Source organism: Schistosoma mansoni, chromosome W (genome assembly GCF_000237925.1).
Source record: "Schistosoma mansoni strain Puerto Rico chromosome W, complete genome".
Lineage (NCBI taxonomy): Eukaryota > Metazoa > Platyhelminthes > Trematoda > Strigeidida > Schistosomatidae > Schistosoma > Schistosoma mansoni.
In genome coordinates this window covers 20,504,523-20,511,952 of record NC_031502.1, presented here as the reverse complement: position 1 = coordinate 20,511,952, position 7,430 = coordinate 20,504,523, and the positions used below count along the sequence as shown (strand labels likewise).

The window sequence follows — 7,430 nt, the reverse complement described above, 5'->3', positions numbered from 1 at the left end:
TTCAAGTTAGGGCTTGCCTCGTGATGCAGTTTGGTGATTTCATTACTATATATCACTTCCAACATCTTTTCCTAATTTCCTCTTCAACTAGAAGTTGATTTCTTCTCTCCCATAGTAAACTGTTGCTGATAGTGTCCGGCCGACGGATATTGAATATCTTTCGTGATGCAGTTTGATCGCTGTTCATCCTTTTCATATTTGCTTCCGATTCCAGGCCTAGTATGTTCATTGGTCTTCCTTTTATTAGTTTCCCTTCAGGACTCCAAGTTACCCCTTGCCTCATGATGCCATTTGATAACTTCCGTAATGTATGTCCTATCCACTTCCAAAGTCTTTTCATAATTTCCTCTTCAACTGGAAGTTGATTTGTTCTCTCCTATAGTAAGCTGTTACTGATAGTATCCGGCCAACGGATATTAAATATCTTTCATAGACAATCATTTATATATAGTTGTATCATTTTGATGACGGTTGCCGTAGTTCTCTATGTTTCCTCTCCATATAAACACTACACCTGATTAAGCAAAGATGGATAGTGGCTAGCAGTGGAATCCAGTTCGACGCACGTTTCGTCCTATTTTGGACTCGTCAGCTGAATGTACCAGTATCTCAGAGTTGATGTTCATTCTGGGACTCGAACCCAGTACCTTTCGCTTCAAACTCCATCGCGTTATCCACTCGGCCACTGAGTCCTGGTAGCCACTTGCTTGTGAAATGGGGGTGAAGTTGAAATTTACTTAGTATTGTTTGTTTGGATCTTCCCATCGATGATTTTAGGACTGCAACTGGTCAGTCTCTAATCGGAACATGTGCATACTGTGCATATTGCCTCAATATAGCCAAAATTTAAAAGCATGGTAAGTAAAGATGAATAGTGGCTAACAGTGGAATCCAGTTTGACGCCCGTTTCGTTCTATTTGGGACTCGTCAGCTGGATGTACCTGCATCTTAGAGTTGATGTTCACTCTGGGACTCGAACCCAGTACCTTTCGCTTCAATGGGAAGATCCAAACAAACAATACTAAGTAAACTACACATGATTGTCTAAAAGTTAACTATTCATTGTCTCATTTAGATTAACGTATGCTCCCAATGAAATATCATTCAAAATCACTTTCTTTTAAAAAAATTCTAATTTGACATTTCTCAAATAGGATGACCTTTTAAGTATAAAAAGGAAAAAGATAGTTCAATTTCTATAAATGGTGACATTTCCTCTATTTCAACAAAAAAAAAGAAGAAAGAAAGGAAAAGTAACAATGAAAAACAATCACCACCACCACCGCCACCGCCATCACCACCACCACCATCATCATCACTTCTACTACTCATTCTCATTTTGATTGAATATTGATTTGACAGGATTTTACCTACATTATTTTCTACTTGTCATTTAATGATTGAGTATAATAGAGAAACCCCTATACACATACATACATACATAGAAGAAACATAACATTACCGACAATTCATTGTTTTATGAAACAAAAGAAAAATTCTTTACAGATTAAAAAACAACCAAACAAACAAACATTTTTTTGACTTTGACGGAACGATGAAGAAAATTGGGGGGGGGGTTGGGGTGGAGTGGGAAAAGGGAGAATGTGATGTATTTCATTTGTATGATTAGTATTCATGAAATGAGAGAGATAAAATGAGTAGTAGTAGTAGTGATAGTAGTAAGAAACTATTTCCAACCCGCAAATTAAAATTTTTCTTTTGCTCGTTTTATTTTTTTTTTAAAAAAAAGTAAAATCCAAAAAAATTTTTTTAAAATTTTTTTCTTTTTCCCTATTTTCTATGGAGAATGATTCTGTTGAATGCGGGTAACAGACAGAATTTAAATGATAAACTTAAAAGTTGATAAGATTTATGCTTTAAACAAACAAACAAATTTGAATTATGACCTAGTAATATGAAATGAGAATTTTTTTAAATAAATGATACTTTCTAAATAGTTGAAATCAATTGAAGTTAGATTACCATGGAAAACCTGGAAGCACTGGACGGCCGTTTCGTCCAATTATGGGACTCCTCAGGGGCAGTGCGCATCCACGATTCCGCACTCGCGAGATTCGAACCCAAGACCCACCAGTCGCGAACCTGAAAATACTAAATTCTTCACAAAACACCCTCTGAACTTTCTAAATAGTTGAAATCATGAGTCAATTGAATTTAGATTACCATGGAAAACCTGGAAGCACTGGACGGCTCACTAGTAACTGACTTCAAGAGATATTTCCTTGAGTTGAAGTGGGTAGCAGTAACTAGTGGAGTTCAACCAAGTCTGTTGTAGAGATATTAACTCACTGAAGATAATTGGTGAACGGTTGCTCAAACATCGTGGATTGGTTAAAAGTTAGACATTAACACCGTTGGATGCCGGCCGGCTCAGTGGTCGATCGGTTAAGGGCTCTGGCTCGAGACTGGTAGGTCCTGGGTTCGAATCTCGTTCGCGAGGCGGGATCATGGATGCGCACTACTGAGGAGTCCCATAATAGGACGAAACGGCCATCCAGTGCTTCGGGGTTTTTCCATGGTGGTCTAGCTTCAATTGACTCATGATTTCAACTATGAAAATACTGAATTCTCCACAAAACCCCTTCTGAACTCTCTAAATATTAAAAAAAAACCAAAGTTTAAAAGTGTGTGATAGTTTAATAGTTGAATTCATGAGTTACATCTAAGTTAGACTATCATTGAAAACCTAGAAGTATTGAATGGTCATTTCATACTGGTATGAGACATCTCAGCAATGTACATCCACGATCCCACATCGAAGGAGCTCCAAACTAGTACCTTCGATGTCGTTACCAAACGCCTAACCACTAGACCACTGAAGCAGGGTGGATAACTATCTCCACTAGACACGGATTGGACTCCACTGGTCACAACTTAGACGATGAATGAAGGGTTATGCACGATCATGAATTGATTGAAGTTAGATATTAACACTGTTGGATGTCGGCTCAGAGGTCTAATTCTTAAGTGTTGGTGCGTGAGACCGAAGATACTAGGTTCGAGTCCCTTGTGCATAGTCGGGGATATGTATTTCATAGGATTCTCATACTAGGACGAAACGACCGTCCAGTGGCTCCAGGTTTTCCATAGTGGTCTAGCTTCAATTGATTCATGATCTTAACCATTGAAATTACTATAATATCTACAAAAGCCGCTTCTGATAATATATATAAATCAAAATAATAATGACTGTTGTTTTCATCGAAGACTTATATCGAGATTCATCGATTGTACCGCGCTTCAGTAGATGTACGCGATTAACCCTTACATCTGTAGGATTTTACAGTGAACAAAGTCGACTAAATAACCAATAAATCAGATTTAATTAGGGATCTAAATGAATTACCACATAATTGGAAGCAAATTGTTAATCATTTTTTCTACAGATAAAGTTTTGAGGTAAGATAGTGGTTGGAGGTGGTCAACAGGAAACCTTGGACCCGGGTTTCGTGCTACTTGGCACTCGTTAGCAAGGTGTACCTGTAATCCGTTAGGGATCATCAGTTCCCTCAAGATTACAGGTACACCCTGATGACGAGTACCAAGTAGCACGAAACCCGGGTCCAAGGTTTCCTGTTGACCACCTCCAACCACCATCTTGCCTCAATATATATAGTGCACGCAGTGTCGAGCCACCTAGACTGGTGGCCACATTGCAACTTGATCGATAGCATTCTATCAGCACTAAGAAGGACTTGACACGCATGACATTGATCATCACCCAGTGATCAATCAATTGTGACAGATAAAGTATATCTAATGTCATCTATAGAAGAACTTTGGCTACAAGAGAAACATTAAAAAGCAAGCGATTCTGGATGTTTATTTTTTCCCAGAATAAAATTATCTCTGAGGAGTATTCACTCATAATCTCTTCAGGAGATGAATCCTGTACCTTCAAGTCTAGGATTAAGTTACTTGGTTATTGACCTTTTTCTCTTTAACTAGTATTAATTCATGATGAGAATAATCCACGAAATTAGCTAAGTAGGCTTCAATCAATCCTGCCTTCGATTCCTAATTTAGTGTGTTCTTTGGTTTGCCTCTTTTCCTCCTCCCTTGAAGTTAGGGCTTGCTTTGTGATGCAGTTTGATGATTTCCGCATGATGTGTTTCCCTCCAACGTCTCTTCCTCATTTCCTCTTCAGGTAGAATCTAGTATTTTGTCTGCCATAGTAGGTTACCGATGATTGTGTCTGTCTAATGAATCTGGAGTATCTTGTGTAGATAGCTGTTTTGATGATGCTTGTGATAATTTCATCACTTTCTGGTCCATACAATAGAACGATTTAGACGCTTGTGTGAGAAATCCAGACTTCGGTACCGGCTGATAGTTGTTTTGAGTTCCAAACATGCTACAGCTGTGGATACGCCATCCTTGCTTTAGGAATGCGTACCTTCAAATCTACATCAATCCTCACTTGTTTGTCAATAATGTTGTCCAGGTACGTAAAGCTTCACACCTTTTATAGAGTTTAGCCATCAAATATGGAAGGGTTGAGGCTGGCTGTGTTGTATTTTGGAATCATTCTCTTTCTTTTATGTATGCTGAAGTCCACGACTGAAAAGATCGCTGTTACACTGACTGTAAACACCCGCATTTGTTTCTGTGTATAGGATGAAGAGATGAATCATCTACGAAGTCCGAATTATCCATATGTTTCCATGGTGTCGACTGTATTCCATGCTTCTCGTGAGAAATAAATGTATTCATAATTCAGTCGAGAGCTAGCGAAAGTGCAAAAGATGATAGTAAATAGTCATACCTGAGACCAGAGCATATTGCATAAGTTTTTCCCATCCATGCTGTTACATGCCTTACCGCAAATCAAAGAAGTCAGTCTTGCTGCGTTCCATCCAACCGATATCATTACATTCACACAATCATTGGAGAGACTTCAAATTTTAGATTGGGAAATCTCCAAGAATGTCTAAAAGCATGATATTCAAATCAGTTAACGGTCAACAGATGCATCAATACAGAATCAATCTATGAAACCCCATGTTAGAGGTCAATCAATCCCTAGGTCAGAGGTCAACCTATAAAGACATTCAACATAAATTCCAAATCAAATGAAGATAACAAAACCTAAAAAAAGATAACCAAATACAAACATAATCATTGTAATGATTTGATATAATATTTGTGGAATAATCAAAAAGATCACTTTTTACATGAATTCAACACTGAAATTTGAGAATTACAGAGGCATCAGCTTGTTATCAGTACCAGGAAAAGTTTTCAACAGAGTGTTGCTGAACCAAATGAAAGACGCAGTAGACGCCCAACTTCAAGATCAACAGGCTGGATTCCGTAAGGATCGATCGTACACAGACCAGATTGCGGCACTACGGATCATCATTGAACAATCAGTTGAGTGGAACTCATCACATAACGTCAACTTCATTGACTATGAGAAGTCGTTTGACAGTGTGGACAGGAGAACATTATGGAAACTTCTTCGACACTATGGAGTTCCTCAGAAGATTGTCAACATTATCCAAAACTCATACGATGGACTACAGTGCAGAGTCGTGAATGGAGGACAACTAACAGATGCATTTCCAGTAAGGACCGGAGTCAGACAAGGCTGTCTACTCTCCCGCTTCCTCTTTCTTCCGGTGATTGACTGGATTATGAGGACTTCGACATCTGAGGGGAAGAACGAAATGCAATGGACAGCTCAGAATCAATTAGATGATTTGGACTTCGCAGATGACCTAGCCCTCCTCTCTCATACACATGAACAAATACAGACGAAGATAACAAGTGTAGCAGTAGCCTCTGCATCAATAGGCCTTAACGTACACAAAGGAATAAGTAAGATCTTAAAATATAATACGGAGAACACCAACCCAATCACACCTGATGGCGAAACTCTGGAAGAGATGGAAACATTCACGTACCTGAGAAGCACCGTTGATAAACAAGGAGGATCGGATGCAGATGTAAAGGTGAAAATTGGCAAGCAAGGTCAGCATTTCTACAATTGAATACCATATGGAACTCAAAACAATTGTCAACTAACTTCAAAGTTACAATCTTCAATACGAACATCAAGACAGTCCTACTGTACGGAGCTGAAACATGGAGAACTACTACAACCATCATCAAGAAGGTACAAGTATTTATAGACAGTTGTCTAAGTAAAATACTCAACATCCATTGGCCAGATATTATCAGCAACAGTGTTTTATGGGAGAGAACAAACCAACTTCCAACTGAAGAGGAAATTAGGAAAAGATGTTGGAAGTGGATCGGACATACATTAAGGAAATCACCAATGTGCATTACTAGGCAATCCCTAACTTGGAATCGCGGAGGAAAACGATAAAGAGGAAGACCAAAGAACACATTACGCCGAGAAATAGAAGCAGATATGAAAAGGATGAATGTTAGCTGGAAAGAACACTGAAAATATTGTTCAAATTGACAATAAAGCTTAAGATATTCAATATGATTAAAACTATTCACTTGTAATGGGGTGTGAGTTACTTATATCCACATAAGTAGTATATAACGATGGTCGGGCATTGAATGTATTTCAGTAGAAGATCGATAACGAAAGAACGGAAACGAAACACAGTTAGTATGAAAATGCATGAACAATAACAATCAGAGATGATGGACTGATATTTGCAGAAACAACAGTCAAGATTGAGATAATTGATTGATAGTTTGCAAATTAACTACTTACTATATCGTACGTCGATTGCTCCGACGTGCGATGTTTCGTGTAAGCTGGAAGAAAGCTATGGGCGGCACAAATCCATAAAGTCACTGACAAGTGGATTGAGCCATGTTGGTAGGTGTACACTACCGGGTTGAAATTCGCGATATGATAGCAATCGATGGTTGGCGATCTTGAATGACATGGCTCAAAATCGCTTACGATGGCGAAGGTGCATCTACTCTTTGTGTTCTACCAAATTCTAATATTCTGAATTCTTCATGTCTCTATCTTTTTATCTTTCCAAATTTATTTCGTTGGATTATACTCATTGAATAACATCTTCGAACCCCAATCTTTCCGACCACTACTTATACTCTTACTACTTCTATCACTATGGGATTTGAATGGACAACTGTATCTCTGTGCTAATGTGGTATGACACCTCGAACTGGTGTACGTACGTACGAAGTCCTACGTTGTGACTGACTGACCGATATGGTTCTCATATTTTACTGAGATATTTTGTAATTTGTTCTTAAATATATTCGATTATCCCTACTTGTATTTTTATGTTCACTACAGTGTTACAAAGAAGTTTCTTCATCATTTCATTGTATTCTATGATATAATCACTTGATGAATAGAATTTATCAAAAGGGGGTTTTGTGGAGATTTTGGTAATTTTCAAGTTGAACTCATGAGTCAATTGAAGCTAGACCATCATGGAAAACCTGAA

The 7,430-nt window shown here is 38.2% G+C and overlaps 2 non-coding genes across 2 annotated transcripts; both read right to left on the bottom strand.

Moving 5' to 3' along the window:
• Positions 1-622: 622 nt before the first annotated feature.
• On the bottom strand, positions 623-689 carry Smp_tRNA_00350_Pseudo_TTG.1.1. The gene has a single exon. It is a non-coding gene (tRNA).
• A 270-nt stretch (positions 690-959) lies between these two features.
• On the bottom strand, positions 960-1,031 carry Smp_tRNA_00300_Gln_TTG.1.1. The gene has a single exon. It is a non-coding gene (tRNA).
• Positions 1,032-7,430: the final 6,399 nt, after the last annotated feature.